Source organism: Muntiacus reevesi, chromosome 2 (assembly GCF_963930625.1).
Source record: "Muntiacus reevesi chromosome 2, mMunRee1.1, whole genome shotgun sequence".
Classification (NCBI taxonomy): domain Eukaryota; kingdom Metazoa; phylum Chordata; class Mammalia; order Artiodactyla; family Cervidae; genus Muntiacus; species Muntiacus reevesi.
The window spans coordinates 270,712,160-270,729,936 of record NC_089250.1 but is presented as its reverse complement, the minus strand read 5'-3'; the positions used below and the strand labels follow the sequence as shown (position 1 = coordinate 270,729,936).

The following is a 17,777-nucleotide window of genomic DNA, read 5'->3' as shown; positions in this document are numbered from 1 at the left end:
CTACAAGCTAGGCTTTAATAGTATGTGAACTGAGAATGTCCAGATGTGAAAGCTGGATTTAGAAAAGGCAGATGAGTGAGAGATGAAATTGCCAACATCCATTGGATCATAGAAAAAGCAACAGAATTCCAGAAAACATCTACTTTTGCTTCATTGATTATGCTAAAGGCTTTGTGTGGATCACAACAAACTGTGGAAAATTCTGAAAGAGCTGGGAATACCAGACCACCTGATCTGCTTCCTGAGAAACTGGCATGCATGTCAAGAAGAAACAATTAGAACTGAACATGGAACAATGAACTGGTTCCAAATTGGGAAAGGAGTACATAAGGCTGTATATTGTCACCTGCTTATTTAACTTATATGCAGATAACATTATGCAAAATGCTGGGTTGGATGAGGCACAAGCTGGAATCAAGATTGCCAGGAAAAATATCAATAACCTCAGATACGCAGATGACACCACCCTTAAGGCAGAAAGCAAAGAAGAACTAAAGAGCCTCTTGATGAATGTGAAAATGGAGAGTGAAAAAGCTGGCTTAATACTCAAAATTCAAAAAGCTAAGATCATGGCATCCAGTCCTATCTCTTCATGGCAAAGAAAAGGGGAAACAATGGTAACAGTGAGAGACTTTATTTCCTTGGACTCCAGAATCACTGAACTGGGTGACTGCAGCCCTGAAATCAAAAGATGCTTGCTCCTTGGAAGAAAAGCTGTGACAAACCTAGAGAGCATGTTAAAATGCAGAGACATCACTTTGTCAACAAAGGTCTGTCTAGTCAAAGCTATGGTTTTTCCACTAGTCATGTATGGATATGAGATTTGGACCGTAAAGAAAGCTGAGTGCCAAAGAATTGATGCTTTTGAACTGTGGTGTTGGAGAAGACTCTTGGGAGTCTCCTTGACAGCCAGGAGATCAAACCAGTGCATCCTAAAGGAAATCAGAGCTGAGTATTCATTGGAAGGACTGATGCTGAAGCTGAAACTCCAGTACTTTAGCCACCTGATGCTAAGAGCCAACTCATTGGAAAAGACCCTGACGCTGGGAAAGATTGAGGGCAGGAGAAGGGGGCGACAGAGGATGAGATGGTTAAAAGGCATATCATCAACTCAACGGACATGAGTTTGAGCAAGCTTTGGGAGTTGGTCATGGACAAGGAGGCCTGACGTGCTGCAGTCCATGGGGTCACAAAGAGTCGGACACGACTGAGCGACTGAACAACATTGCGGTCTCGTGAGAGAGGAAGGCATTGGAGAATGTGTAAAGAGTCTAGAATGTGACTTCCCAAAGAGCTTTATAGAAAGCACCTTTACTGTAGTAGGCAATAGCTAAAACCCAGATCCTGAGATCTCTATCAGAATAACACTCAGTCAAAAATAAGGGTGGACCTTTGTCTTTATGAGGAGGGCAGCATGACTTTATACAAGTAAAGTTAGAGAGTGACCACTAGTGTAGAGCGAAGGAGGCAGAGAACTCAAGAAAGAAGGAGGTTAGAATCATGTGAATCATCATGAAGCTTTCTGTCTGTACTCAAAAACTCCCATTTATTCCTCAATACCAGAGATCGTAGGATGCAGGAGACTCCAGGAGACATTCTACAAGTGAAGGAACCCAAACCCTGAGGGTAGATAAGGGATTCTGGAAGGAAGCTATCCTCACCCAAGCAGGCCAGGTTCCAGTAGTTCTGTAACATCACATCCCTGGACAATATCCACTGATCAAGGTCCAGGCATTCCCGCTCCTCTTGAAAGGTTGTTGCTGAAACACAGAAGATGCCTGGATTCTTGGCCCCCGAAGAAGAATTCTATCCGGGGCCACAGATGAGGCTTGACCACTCAGAGCTTTTGTGTAATAGCGTTTTATTAAAGTATAAGAGAGGTAGAGAAAGCTTCTGAAATAGACATCAGAAGGGGGCAGAAAGAGTGCCCACTCGTTAGTGTTGGCAAGGGAGATATATACCTTTTAATTAGTCATCACAATTAATCAAAAGAATGTCTGGAGGCTGTAAAGATCTTACTAGACCCACTCCAATAATTTACATTTTCAGATAACAGGGTGAGCCAGAAGGTTTTTCAGGAAGGAGAAACTGTCCTCAAGCGGGATACATTGTTGTTGTATAATCCCTAATACAGTTTAAACTGAGTTATGTAATTGATGAAGACTAAGGAATGTAGACCAAAAAAAGTTTGTCCTTTCCTCCTCCTTGAGAATTCCAGACCCCTCTCTCCTTGGGGACCCCCGGACTTCTTATCAACCTACCTAGGAACTGACTCTCATTTTTTATGTTTTTTTTTTTCTTTTTTCTATCTTTTTTTTTTTTTTTTTTGGAACTGACTTTATTACTCTTGAGTGAAGTCTATGGCCAGACCCTGGAATGTCAGCCATCCCTGAAATACAAAGTACATATGCCATGTGACTGTGGGAAGGCTTCCTTATGTGACCCAAGATGAAAACAGCAAGTTCAGAGAACTAGTTTTTCAATGAGAAGTGTCTGATGTTATGCAAAAATATACTTTTTTACATAGCAATATGTGCTACCATATTTCTAACCTGAAGAAAACAGGATGACATATGATGCACAAAGCCACTTGGACTTCCCTGCTGGCTCAGACGGTAAAGAAACTTGTCTGCAGTGCGGGTGACCTGGATTTGATCCCTGGGTGGGGAAGATCCCCTGGAGAAGGAAATGGCAACCCACTCCAGTATTCTTGCCTGGAGAATCTTATGGAGAGAGGAACCTGGCAGGCTATATAGTCCACGGGGTCACGAAGAGTGGGACATGACTGAGAGACTATGATTCATTCATTCATCTGGGAGAAAAATTATAAAATGTGATCAACAGTGGCATACTTACTTTTGAGGATTTTCCTTGTGTTCCACAGGATAAATATCAATCAAAGCAGGAATTTTTTTAAAAGCACATTGTGATTCAAGAATTCTAGAGTGGGGCCACAGTTTTTCCTCTTGAACAAGCTTAGTTTTAACTAAATGTCTGGTTGATAAATGGCCATTGTGAATAGCACGGAGGTAAAAGAACCATGGCTGATAGCCATGGCATCCAGTCTCATCACTTCATGGCGAATAGATGGGGGAACAATGGAAACAGTGAGAGACTTTATTGTTTTGGGCTCCAAAATCACTGCAGATGGTGACTGCAGTCATGAAATTAAAACACTTACTCCTTGGAAGAAAAACTATGACCAACATAGACAGCATATAAAAAAGCAGAGACATTACTTTGTCAGCAAAGGTCTGTCTAGTCAAAGTTATGTTTTTTCTAGTAGTCATATATGGATGTGAGAGTTGGACTATAAAGAAAGCTGAGTGCCAAAGAATTGATGCTTTTGAACGGTGGTGTTGGAAAAGACTCTTGGGAGTCCCTTGAACTGCAAGGACATCCAACCAGTCCATCCTAAAGGAAATCAGTCCTGAATATTCACTGGAAGGATTGATGCTGAAGCTGAAACTCCAATACCTTGGCCACCTGATGTGAAGAACTGGCTCATTTGAAAAGACCCTGATGCTGGGAAAGGTTGAAGGTGAGAGGAGAAGGGGATGACAGAGGATGAGATGGTTGGATGGTGTCACGGACTCAACAGACATATGGTTGAGTAAGCTCTGGGAGTTGGTGATTGTCAGATGTGCTGCAGTCCATGGGGTTGCAGAGAGTCGGACACAACTGAGCAACTGAACTGAACTGAAAAGAGTCAGGTAAGAATTCATAGTTATTATTGAACTTTAAGCGCTTTACAGATTTTACAGGTTTAATAGATTAGTTAGCAGAGAAAACAACCTTTGACTATTTTTGAACTATAGAAGTTTCTAGCGGTTTTTTATTTTTTAAACCTTGAATGAGCCATATAAATAATTTTAGATCAAAAATATTGCTGTTCAAAATTGTCTGGAATATTTGATCAAATATTCAGAAAATGGTAGAGCTTGGGATTTACTTCAATGGATCTGAGCTCGATTTTATGTAAAAAGAATTAAGTCAACACAGAGACCTGACTGAGCGACTGAACTGAACTGAATGCAGAGACCACTCTAATGGATGTTTTACCAGTTGAGGTAACTGGCAAAAATATCAAAAACAGAAAAAATGTCATATACTGTTAACATTTTCACGCACACAAACATGCACTATTTGGGAGAAAAATTATTCACATTTATAAAATCAGGAATAGATTTCTGTGCTTAAATCTTATAATTTATTTGTGGCAATATTCTATATTTTTAAAATACATTACAGTGCAAAAACACATAATGACATAAAATAAATCAGTTCTTGGTTCTGAATCTTTTATTCCTTTGAAAATCTCTATCATTCGTGTTCAATTATATTTTAGGTTTAACAGTTAAATATGCATAAGTAACATTCTTGTAAATATTGTAGAAAATACAAAGATGTGATAAGAATTCTGTCTGGAAAATGAGTGCAGAGTATATTATTAATGGAAATGATCAGACCTGGGCTTGAGTGATGCAAACCTCCATTCCCCAAAAGCAACAACCTTACTAAACACAGGTGAGTGTTCATTTTCCACAGCAAACAGAACTAAGAATGTGTGGTTTGCTACATTAATTTTGTCAGCTTGTACACATCCCTGAGTAAATCTTTCAAAAATCCTTTTTAAAGACAGAAAGCAGGAACATCACAGTTGCAATATCACAGAAGCACCTGAACCAGAAAACGTGAGGTGTGATGGGATAAATGTTAGCAGTGATCTGAATCCTGAAAAATATCAGTTTTATACAAAATTCACTTCTTATATAACTTCCATGTTCTGTATCCTAAGACTACACTTAAGAGTGAGTCCTTCCTGCCAACATGGAGAAGGGTCTCTCATACTTTTCTCCTACTTTTCCCCAAACTTCCTGTGGAACTCTGGACCACTGGGGTAATTCTGTTCATAAGGACATATTCTTAATCCTGTTCTAAATGTTTGGAGTTGTGTATGCATGTAAATTCATCGCTAATTTCCCTTACTTCTCTAAGATCCCAAGACTGAACCACATGCCAGTGGGAATCTCAGAACCTATGCCTCCCAATGTTTATTTCTCACAAAGGGAATATTTTCACTAGTTGAAAGTCACTAATTCAGGTTGAGAATTCATCATGCTCCATAGAAAGCCAGAATTCATCATGCTCCCTACAGACAAGGGAGACAAGGTTCTGGGACACAAGGGGGAAGTGGTCTAAAGAGCCAGTCCTCACTATGGTAAGAAAAGGAAAAAATAAGAAATTGATAACAAACACCCCAGGCAGAAAAATTAGAAGCTGAGCACTAAAGGTTTGCAGGTTCCCTCAGTCTAGGCATTTCAGGAGGAAAAGCAGACAGACTCAGACCCAGGACAGGACATGTACCTGAGAAGCTGTCGTTTCCTCCTCTTCTTCCTCCTGCTCTGCGTCTTCTCTGGGGATGTTATGCAGCGAACGTATGTCTGCATCTTGAGAAAATACCTTCAAAGCCATCCGCACAGCTCTTTAACCTGCAACTACTTCACCACTGCAGACAGAAGGACCTTGAAAAGCTGAAAATACTCACCTCTCCTGTCCTCTGTCTCAGGAGAGATTCAGGAACAATCACTTCCTACCTGGAGACCAGTCTGTGAACTAATTTCTTGATTGTTCTCTCCCCATAGAGAGCTCCTAACCCTCTGCTCACACAGATGATGTGAGTTGACTTCCCGATCCAAATCCACCTAGACCAACCCCGCAGCCTCTCCTTGGACTGACGCCGGGCCTCAGCTCTCACAAATGGACCAGGAGCCGCGTCCTTAACCCGGACCTCCCCTTAGAATCCCCTGGAGCACATCCTACACACCACACTGATGCTCCCACAGGACCAAGAGAACTCTGTGGGGAGGGCAGCGGGGAGGTTATCACTTAACTCTGGTCATGTGATCTTGATAGGAAACCAGGTTGAAACCACTTAAAAGATTCTTTCTGAACCATTTCAGTGAATATGAACCCCTCGAGGTCAGGTCCCCACTCTAAGAAGTTATGAATCTGCAGCTCTGAAGTGGGGCCTTGAAATGAGTCTTTAGCAAATTCCGTTTGTTCTGATGCTTCTCCCCCAAAACCCACACTCGGGAGCCCTGAGCTTCAGCCCTCACACTCAGCACAGCTGAGACCTCTCAGGAGAGGAGGGTTTAGGGCAGGAATTTCTTAGGTCAAGGTTAGGACCAAGCAGAGAAAGCTCCAGTGCTTGGGGTTCAGGCCTTTATAAGAGACCCTGGGTGAAGTGCTGTGGGCTCCCCAGGCTGAGTGTGGATGGGTCCATTCAAACCAAGGGGAGCAGGAATCTGGTGAGCACTGTGAGGGTGGCATTGAAGGGGGGAGCCTGTGAAGTAGAACCTGGGGTTCAGCAAGACTGCTGAAGGTGGGTGGTTGTCTAGAGCAGGTGCTCACAGGGCTAGCTAGCGTGAGTTCAAGGAGCTGTAGATGCTGCTCCCCAGACAGATGCTGAGGCAGCAACAGCATGGAGCAGATCAGGGGAGCTCTCAACATTACTCTGTATGATCCTGGTTGGAACCGTCACAATGTCCCAGCAGTTAGAGAGAGGGGAAAGTACAATGGAGAAATGATGGGAAATATCCAATTATTTGAGGTGTAAAGGTAGTAAGGAAACTAATTGTTACAGATATCATCCCTCTGTGCTAACAAAGAGTTTATTGTTACGTATTCTTCCCCGTGACCTTAAATCAGTAGGTTGACACTTCATTCATTACATTCCGGCTTTATCACAAGAAACCATCAGTTTTATTAACATGTAATATCACACATAAAAAGAATAAAACCTTTTCCAATCCATTCTGTAACTGATTAAATAGATTACAAGCATAAACAACGATATTCATTCCTCTGATACAATGATCTCAGAACTGTGATTTCTACGGTTACAAAATGGAGGCTAATCATTTACGAATGAAACAAGATGTACACTAATTACATGACTTTTCTGAGAAGGGTTTCCATACATTTCTAGGGTATCAGAGGTATCATTATTTGAAACATGTAAACTAATATTCATGACATCTGTTGATATTATAAAGATACATCAAGAGTTCAGTGAACTGTCATTGTATTTTCCTTCAAATGCAAGGGATATAACTATTGAAAATGTGCATCTTACTTTAATATGTGGAATTACTCCCTGAACACTTATTTCATGGTGACCTATAGGGATGTTTGGCATGAATGACTAACACCTGCATTTAAATGTTCAGTGTACATGCTACATCACTGTGTCCTTAATCTCCTAATGGAGAATAAGTATAAATTATTTCTCTCTAGGATAGAAGGCCTTGTCTCATCTTTGAGTAGCAATCATCAAAAACATAACTTTGCATACACACTAAAAATGAAGCATAGCAGCATGGAGTAATTTGAGAGTTCAATAACATATCTTGGTTTTCAAATAATCACAAATTGTGTCAATATAAACAAAGATATATTGCTAATAATTGTACATTTCTAAATACCAACCCTTCATCTTGTGATCCATACGAACATACCAATTTTCTATGTTTTAACTATGGATTATTATCTACAATACTTCTCCTGAAGAGGAACTTCAAATTGGATGAATGAACAATCAAATAGAATTGATGAAATGCTTTCAAGTGTGCGGGCTTCCCTGATAGCTCAGTTGGTAAAGAACCTACCTCCCACTCCAGTATTCTGGCCTAGAGAATTCCATGGACACAGTCCCTGGGGTTGCAAAGAGTTGGACACGACTGAGCAACTTTCACTTTTTCTAGTGTGCAATTTCTGGTATTTATTTAGATTTAATTTCCATCAAATACTTTTCTACATTTTTTCATGTCATTCGTTATCTTACTTAAATAAATGGTCCTGTATTTCCTGAAGTGTATGTTTAGGACAAACATCTTTCATCACTTATTACTAGAGTTTCTCTCCAATATGTGCTTTCTGATGTTTAGTAAGATGAGAGCTCTGATTAAAGCCTTTGCCACTTTCCTTACATTTACAAGGTTTTCCCTTCAGTATGAATTCTCTGATGTTGAGTAAGATGTGAGTTCTTGATAAAGGCTTTTCCACATTCTTTACATTTGTAAGGTTTCTCTCCAGTATGAATTCTCTGATGGTAAGTAAGACCTGAGGGCTTGCTAAAGTCTTTGTCACAATCCTTACATTTATAAGGCCTCTCCCCAGTATGAATTCGCTGGTGTTGAATAAGAGTTGAGTTCTCACTAAAGGATTTCCCACATTCTGTACATTTATAAGGTTTCTCTCCAGTATGAATTCTCTGACAGTAAGTAAGACCTGAGCACTGGTTAAATTCTTTGCCACAATCCTTACATTTATAAGGCTTCTCTCCAGTATGAATTCTCTGGTGTTTAGTAAGAGTTGAGTAGTGACTGAAGGCTTTTCCGCATTCTTTACATTTATAAGATTTCTCTCCAGTATGGGTTACTTGATGTTTAGTAAGACATGAGTGCTGTCTAAATGCTTTGCCACAATCCTTACATTTATAAGGCTTCTCTCCAGTATGAATTTTCTGATGGTAAGTGAGACCTGAGCACTGATTAAATTCTTTGCCACAATCCTTACATTTATAGGCTTCTCTCCAGTATGAATTCTCTGGTGTTGAGTAAGATTTGACTTCTGATTAAAGGCTTTGCCACACTTCATACATTTGTGTGATTTCTGCTGCATATCAATTACCTGATGTTGAGTAGACATGAGCTACCAAGGAAGCACTTTGCCACATTCTTTACATTTGCTTGGTTTCTCCCTAGCATGAACTTGCTGATGCAGACTGAAATGTGAACACTTAAAAATGGCTTTGCCACTTTCCTTACCTTTGTAAGGTTTCTGCTCTGTATGGATTCGCTGATTTTGAGTAAGCTTTGAGTTCTGATTAAAGGCTTTGCCACACTTTGTACATTTATAATGCTTCTCCCCTGTATGAATTCACTGATGTTGACTAAGATTTGAGCAAGACATAAATGCTTTTCCACATTCCTTACATTAATAAGGTTTCTTGCCAGTGTGGATTTGCTGATCTTGACTAAGCTTTGAATTCTGATTAGAGGTATTGTCACACTCTGTACCTTTGAAAGGTTTCCATCCTGAATGAATTTTCCTGTGTCTACTTAGACTGGATGAATTAGCAAAGGCTTTCTCACATTTCTTACACTTGTGACTTTTCTGTGGATCCTGAATATACTGCTGTTGAGTAAGATTTGAAGACTGATTAGAAATATCACTATATTCACAATTATAAGCCTTCTCTCCTGTATGTGTACTCTTCTTTAGTGGAAGACCTGATGTTTGATAAAAGATATCCCTACATGTACTATTTTTAGAATCCTTGTCTGAAGATTGAGGTCCCTGATGTTTCATAGGGATAGAGTCTTGTCCAGTTTTAGACCCAGTTTCATTGCATGAATAGTTTCTCACTCCATTGTAAATATTCTTGTAATTATTGGGGGTAGAACTCTTACATAAGGCCTGACTCGTGTTATTACATGTGAGAAGTTGTTTCATATTAACCATATCATGATGTGTATTGAACAACGATGGTGGGATTAACTCTTTTCCTTTATTATCAACATTACACATTTTGAAACAGAGAGAAACTGTCTGTTGGTGGAAGAATAATGACCCCTTGCTCACAGATCCCTCAAATTGTTTATATTGTGAGTCTTCCCCATAATTTAAAAATTTCTGGTTTTCAGACGTGCTTGAATGTATGTATAATTGAAGCCTGTGTTGAGAGTGGTTTGAAAGAGTATTTGCAGTAGAGACTGGATGACTTTCCATATTTTCCACATTTCCCTTCAGAGAACGTGTATGTTTCAAAAAATGATTTAAACCTTTGCTTGAAAAGATACACTTCTCTGCAGATGTTGATAACTGAAATGGGTGTTTCCCCCAATTTGACTCACATTGCTCATTTCTTTTGGCAGTAATGTCTGCATTATGTGAAACTGTCTCAGTTCCTTTATGTCCATATAAACTTCTTCTAGGCCTTTTACAAAGCCCCGTATATTCCTGGTCTTTCATTAAATGTTCATTTCCAAGATGAGCTCTTCCATATGTTCCTAGGTTTGCCTTTTGGATTAAATTTTCTAACCTTGGATTCTTTGACATCAAAGCACAGATGTTGTGAGAAGACATAGCTAAAAGATGCCAAATAAAAGTTTATCAAAGTAAAAGATATCAAATCTACTATTCTCAGTGAATATCCTTAAAAATGTAGAGAAAATAGAGACACAAGAATCAAGATGCAAGAGGATTACGCAGACTTGGAGTTCATCTCTCTCCACAAATGCATCAAGCATATATCAGAAATGAAACAACTCTCACAGAGGTCCCTCTGAACACTAGCAGAGGACCTACAACACATAAAAGGACAAGAAAGATTCCCACTTAGCCAGGTAGGACCAAAGAAAGAAGGAAGAGGAGAGGAAGTGGGATAGGACCTGAAACCCCGGGGTGGGGGGAGGGTGGTATCTGAAGAGAGGAGATCTTCATGTCCGGAGAAGCCTCTCACTGGGGGAGCTCAGTTGGGACAGAAGGGGAGCCTCATTCTCTGTGGGAAGAGAACATGGCAACAGTCTGTGGCAGAAGGACAGAGTGAGACCTGCACATGGGGTACTGACCCCTGCCCTGTCCACCCACCTGAGAAAGTGTCCACTGCTGCAGACAAGGGCTGGGTGCTGGAACGTGGGGTGTGGAGGGCAGACCCAGGCAGAGGGCTGCTGCTGGCTATGAGGAGACATCCTGAGGGAACGGGAGGGAGGGAGAAGCTCTATAAATGGGTTGCTTGTGGAGGAAGCCTGAACCACCATAGAGCAGAGCGCCATTGTTGAGTGATGCCCGAAGGGAAGAACCCCACCGCAGCCTCTCTCCCCCTGTGCTGGCCCCTTGTCCCTGGCAGTAAGAAGGGCTGCCACCCGAATGGGCTCTATTGAGCCCCCACCATGGCCTCCCCCATGCCCCTCCTCCATTGGCAGATGACTCCTGTGCTCTGGGGCAGCCTCTGGGGCAGCCTCTGGAGCAGACACCTGTGCGTGGGCCACATGCTCAGATGGAGCTGAAAGCACAGCTGAGCCCCAGGGTTAAGAAAGAAAAGCTGAAGTCTCTCCTCGCAGCTGCGCTAACCATGCTTTTACACAGGCAACCGGCTTTGTCAACTCAGTCCCTACAGAGCATCTGAAGGACAACCAGGGCTCCCCCAGTCATGGAGGTGTCGCTTTAGCAACTGTAGACTTTGTGGGAATGTACGTGAGGGGGTGGGGCCAGGCCACAGTCTGAGCTGCCCCAGAGCAACACAGTGGATCCAGCTCCATGAAAGCAATTCTGGGCCCTGATTTCACTGGATCTATGCTGGTGACTTGGTGAAAACAACATCTGAGAGACACCAGGGCCATGTGCAGAGATACCCATGATTGAGGTGGGGCCAAGTGCAGTGCTGATCAGCGTCACATGAGACTCACACAACGCGTGAGCACACCCTGAGGGGAACATCCCCAGAGCAGGAATCCTCAGGGGCTTCTCTCCCAGGGGGTGTGCTCCAATCCCACCTGCCTCTACCACAGATCAGAATCACAGCGAAGAAGGAGATCTGGGGGATATGTTCCACCAACCAGGGAGCAGACCCACCACATACAGGGTGGTGACAGCCACAGAGCCACGGGGAAGCTCCCCTCAATATCCAGGGCAGGCTCGGGTCACAGTAACAGCAATCAAAGCCCAGATCAAGGGGAGAAGGGCACCAGTCTGTGGACCAACCTCACCCCCCAGGGGGAAGACAACAGAGCAAGAGGAGCTAGGATCCTGCAGCCTGCAGAACAGACCACAAACCCAGAAAATGTGACAAAATGAGAGGACTAAGAAGTATGGTGTAGAGGAAGGAGCAAGACAAAAAGCTACAAGAACCACTAAATGAAGAGGAGACAGCAGTCTAATGATTACTTTCTGACTTAAGTCATCTTAAATGCCTAGTAGGCTGCAGTTCATGGGGTCGCTAAGAGTCGGACACGACTGAGCGACCTCACTTTCACTTTTCACTTTCATGCATTGGAGAAGGAAATGGCAACCCACTCCACTGTTCTTGCCTGGGGAATCCCAGGGACAGGGGAGCCTGGTGGACTGCCGTCTACGGGGTCGCACAGAGTCGGACACGACTGAAGCGACTTAGCAACAGCAGCATTAGATGTTTCAATCTAAACATCAGAAATGATACTGACGTAGGTCTAATCAGAAAGTGAGGACACATAGGACAAAGTCTGGGGAAGCTGATAACAAGATTAACTAATAAAGAAGTAGTTCTTGAGACATTAAATAAGAAATGAGACTTTAAAAATATGGTGGGAACACAGGGGACACTATCAATGCTCTGCGGAGATCTAGTTGGGAAGGAAATCTAAAAGAGTAGGTATATACTAAAACCGATTCTCTTTGCTGTACAACATTGTAAACCAGTTGTACTCCAATGAGAATGTTCTTAAAGGTTATATTACCTAAAAATTGTAATAGCTTGAAACCATTAAAAATATAGTGGAAAATGTTTTAAGATCTTATGCCAATTTATTTGAAAATTCTTTGAGCTAATTGAATATATTTAAGTCTTTTAGAGTTGAGGAATTGCGGCAAATACACTTAACGTTTCATATGAGTTCATATGAAGAAAACAGAAACTTTGAAGTAACACTGAGATTTGCATTCTTTCTCTTTAGGGAGGTTTTGGTTTATGAAGTGAAGAAATCACTTAAATTTAAAATGTATAAGATCATATTTGTAGCTTCCAGTGTTTTAGAAATTATAAGTCAGAAAAAACCCCTCTGTCCACAGTATTCCTACAACTTTGGCAGTATGTCTACAATTCCACTCACATACTACCATCTAGCGGTAGAAACAAGCTTTAATAGGAGCGTCTTAGAGTTATTCAGAAACGTGCACAGTTTTCCTAGGGCCCCCAGGAAATGCAATAGTAACTGATTCATGCACGTTGTCACAGGCCAAGAGGAGGTTTTCAGTTCTCACTGTGATTGAGAAAAGTAATCAGTGGAGATGAATTCAGGAATGACTTAAGAGACAGGATGGGGCACGTGATATCCGCCTAAGATAGCAGCAGAAAGAAACCCAGGCTTCTCTAAAATCATTTCCACTGAAGCAGATCTTCCCAAACCACATGACAGAGGATGAACTCCTTACTGATCCTTGGACCTGTCATTGAGACATCGGCTCCATCCATTCACACCTACCTGTGTATATGGCTGGCATCTCCAGTCTCCTTACATCCCAGGGATTCTTCATTTGCTCCAGAAAGGTGATCAGGTCCGGCTTAGAGACCACAAGACCTGCTATCAGGAAAAGGAGTGTTTGTGTTGCTAGAGACTCATCAGTTTCCACTCTAACATGTATTCAGGTGAGAAGAGAAGACACGTGTGCTAAGTCGCTCCAGTCATGCCTGACTCTTTGCCACCCTATGGACTATAACCCATCAGGCTCCTCTGTCCATGGGATTCTCCAGGCAAGAATACTGGAGTGGGTTGCCATGTCCTCCTCCAGGAGATCTTCTTAACCCAGGGATCGAACCTACTTCTTTTACGTCTCCTGCATTGGCAGGTAGGGTCTTTACCACTGGTGCCACCTGGGAAGCCCGGAGAAGGCATGGTAGAATATTAATACAGTCTAGAAATAAAGTATTTGGGGACATTATTTCCTAGGCTGCATTAACATTCTCTGGTGGCTCAGCTGGTAAAGAAACCACCTGCAATGTGGGAGACCTGTGTATTGATGCCTGGGTTGGGAAGATCCTCTGGAGGAGGGAAAGGCTACCACCTCCAGTATTCTGGCCTGGAGAATTCCATGGACTATTCCATGGGATCGTAAAGAGTCGGACAAAATACTGTAATCTTGCTCATTATATTAACACTGTAGAGAAGGCATGGTTGAATGTTAATATAGCCTAGAAAATAATATCCCCAAACACTTTATCGAATGCACTTTTATAACACTAACAAATACATAAAAAAAAGATCTTGAGATTCTAGCCAAGTACTCCTAAGGCCAAAGTAAGTAACTAGTAGAAATCTGATTTGAAAAGGAGAGTGGCACCCTCTTATACCACAGAACCTAGAGAATTACCACTAACCTAGAAGAAGGAGGCAGATCACATCAAGGAAAAGTCAGAATCATAATGAATCATCATGAAGTCTTCTTTCTCAACTCAGAAACACCCATTTTCCCATAGAAAGCAGGGATCTAAAACTATTGTAAGAAGCATAAGATTCTAGGAGACATTCTAGAAATACAGGAACCAAAACCCAGTGGGTAGATAAGGGATTCTGGAAAGAAGGTATCCTCACCCAAGGAGGCCAGGTTCCTGTAGTTCTCTAACATCACGTCCCTATACAATTCCCGCTGACCGAGGAACAGGCATTCCCACTCCTCTTGAGTGAAGTCTATGGCCACATCCTGAAACGTCAGCCGTCCCTGAAATACAAAGTACAGATGCCATGGGGCCGTGGGAAGTCTTCCTAATGTGACCCAAGATGAAACCAGCAAGAGAAATGGTTTTGATTTAGGAGAGTGGCTGGTATTATACAATATAATTTTTACACGGTAATGTTTTTTACCACATTTTTAACCCCAAGAAAAGAGGATGAGATATGATCCATCAACCACTACAGAAATTCTCCTGATTTAGAAGAAAAATTACAAAATAATCAGATTAACACTGGCATATTTATTTTTGAGTGTTGTACTCAGTTGACAGAGGATAAACTGTCTATCAAAAGAAACAGGAAGGGAGACCGGGATGGGGAATTCGTGTAACTCTATGGCTGATTCATATCAATGTATGACAAAACCCACTGAAAAATAAAAATTTTTAAAATAAAAAAAAAAAAAAAAGGAAAAAAAAAAAAAAAAAACAAAAGAAACAGGAAATATTTTTAAAAAGCACTTCCTGATCCAAATGTTCTGGAGTGGGCTCAGTATGTCACATTGTTAACAAGCTTATTTGAACTAGTAATGTTGAAAATTCTCCTCCATGAGTGACAATGTTTGAACAGCAACGAAGCAGAATAGTAAGGAAAGAATTCATATTTAACTTTGAACTTTAAGTGCTTTACAGATTTTACAGGTCTGATAGGATAGTAACCTCGGTGACAAGAATCACTTTAATGATCTGGTACATACTATATATCTTTCTGACAGTTTTTCAGAGTCTTGAATGTATAACAGAAATAATGTAAAATCAATAATGTTGCTGTTGCATCTTTTGGCAAATATTTTAACAAACATTCTTTAAATGACAGCTTAACTTTTACTTCAGTTTATGACTCTAGACTTTAATAAAACAGAGACAAATGTACAGAGCTAACTCTAATGAAAGTTTATAGAAATTTCTGTACTTGTAAATAATACTAAAAACAAGAAAAGTGTTAGTCACTCAGTTGTGTCCTACTCTTTGCAACCCCAGGGCCTGTAGCCTGCCAGGCTTCTCTGTCCATGGGATTCTCAAGGCACGGATACTGGAGTGGGTAGCTATTCCCTGCTTCAGGGAATCTTCAAAAAAGAAAAAGAAAAACATCAATCAAATGATGTTAACATGTTCATTCATACAGACATACACTAAAATGGGATACTTATTAATAGTAAGAGAGAAAAATTGTGATGTCAATAAAAGCAGGATAATTTTTAACTGATTGAAAGTGTACATAAATATTTGAGGATGATATTATTTTAATTTTTTAAAAATAGACTAGGGTGCAGACATATACAATGATAAAAAATTAGAGAGCTCTGGTTCTGAATCTTTTAATGTCCGGCAAAGTCTGTATCATTTGCATGGAGCTATATTTAAAATTTAACACAGTTGAACATAGATTAGCACTAATATGATTCTTGTAAACATTTTGGAAAATACAGAAATGTGACGAGACTCTATCTGTGATGTGAGTGTGGAGTCTACTGGAAATGATCAGGCCTGGGCTTGCGTGATGAAAACCCCCACTCCTAAACCCCAGCATTTCTACTAAACACGTGTGAGTGTTGTCAATTGCCAGTGGCTCAACAACAAAAACAAGGGCGTTTGCCATCTGCCTCTGGGGAGAATGAACCCTTTAGTGCTCCAACTGTTGACTTCAATTCCCTCGAGGGAGTTCAGGGTGGATTGCAGCACTCTGCTCCAGCAAAATCTGGTGGCACAGGTCTTTAGAGAGTTAGATATTTTCAAGAACTGCTTTCATGATCCCAATCCTTGCGTCTCTTCATATCTAGAAAAGCACTAAACCACTAAATGATGACATCAGCTCCCCACAACTGGCAGAAAACCTTTTGTAAAGAAAGCGCTTGACTGCACTGAATTCCCCCTTCACCAAAATCACATACTGACCTTCCCCCACTGTCTCTTTGGAGCAGTCTCTCAGAGCTATATGAGGTGCTGTATCCTGGGCGGCTGTCTTCATTTTGCCCCAAATAAAACTTAATTCACATCTCTCAAATTGTGCATCTGTTTTAGCTGACAGTGTTCATTTTTCAAAGCAAAGAGTGACTAAGAAGATACGGCATTTCCTCATTAACTGTGATAGGCATATCCATCACTTTTTCTTTCCAAGACCCTTGTTCAAGACAGAAAAAAAAAAAAAAAAAAATGAATTTCATAGCGTGGAAATCTCACAGAAGCACCTGAACCAGTGAACATCAGAGGTCATAAGGTACATGGAAAAATGCATTATCACTGCCAGGTATTTTGGCAATATTAGGAAAACCATGTTCTCAATCTATCAAGAAAAATGTCAGTTTTCTGCAATTTCCACCTCCTATATACCTCCCATGATCTTTAGCTTAATAGTCCATTTTTTAGTACATATTTCTTATCAGTATAGAGGATTGTCTATGCTACTTTAACTTCTGACAAGTTCTGGAATGCTGAGTTCATTCGATTAACAAGGACATTTTTTTACTCCTGTTCTTCCTGTTCTAAAGAGCTGAATTGCATTCACATGTAAATTCATCATGACATTTCCACGACTTCCCTAAGATCCCAGCACCGAACCACATCCCAAAGGGAATCTCAGATACCAGTGCCTCCCCGTGTTCATCTCTCACAAAGTGAATGTATTCAACATTGAAAGTCAGTATTTCATGCTGAGAATTCAACATGCTTTAGAGCCGGGATACAGACAATGGAGAAAAGGCTCTGGGACATCAGGGAGATGAAACCTGAAGAGCTGGTTTTCACTATTAAAAAAAAAAGGGAAAAAATAAGGTGATACCAAGCATCCTAAGCAGAAAAATTAGCAGCAGAGAACTAAAGGTTTGCAGTCCAGGCATTTCAGGAAGAAAAGGACACGCACCTGAGAAGCTGCCATTTCCTCCTCTTCTTCCTCCTGCTCTGCGTCTTCTCTGGGGATGTTACATCCCAAACTCACATCTGCATGTTGAGTAAATACCTTCAAAAGCATCCATGCAGCTGTTTAACCTGCAACTGCTGCAGGGAAAGAGAACATGTTTTCCTGTTTCCCTCACCCTTTTCTGAGCTCCTTTTTGACTTTCTGTGTTCCCTATCTGTAGTGGGGAATCAAGACTAACCTGATAATGCTAATCACATCCTGGTGCTCTACACTATTTGCAGATCGTCCGGGCTAGTTCTTCTCCTTCCTTTTCGAGTTACAGAGATCAGCTAACGAGAGACAATGGACCCTGCTTCTGGGCTACCTGACCCAGCCTTGAGGGTTTTGAAAAAAATGCAAGAGGAAGACCCGCATTCAGAGCCCTGAGGGGAA

General features: G+C 41.2%; 3 pseudogenes; 1 reads left to right on the top strand and 2 right to left on the bottom strand.

The window, feature by feature from the left end:
- LOC136157574 (zinc finger protein 678-like) overlaps positions 1 to 17,777 on the bottom strand; it is a 322,340-nt pseudogene that overhangs the window by 32,518 nt on the left and 272,045 nt on the right.
- Positions 1 to 17,777, top strand: part of LOC136157581 (zinc finger protein 724-like) — a 322,253-nt pseudogene that overhangs the window by 33,576 nt on the left and 270,900 nt on the right.
- Positions 7,912 to 17,456, bottom strand: LOC136157580 (zinc finger protein 85-like; annotated as a pseudogene).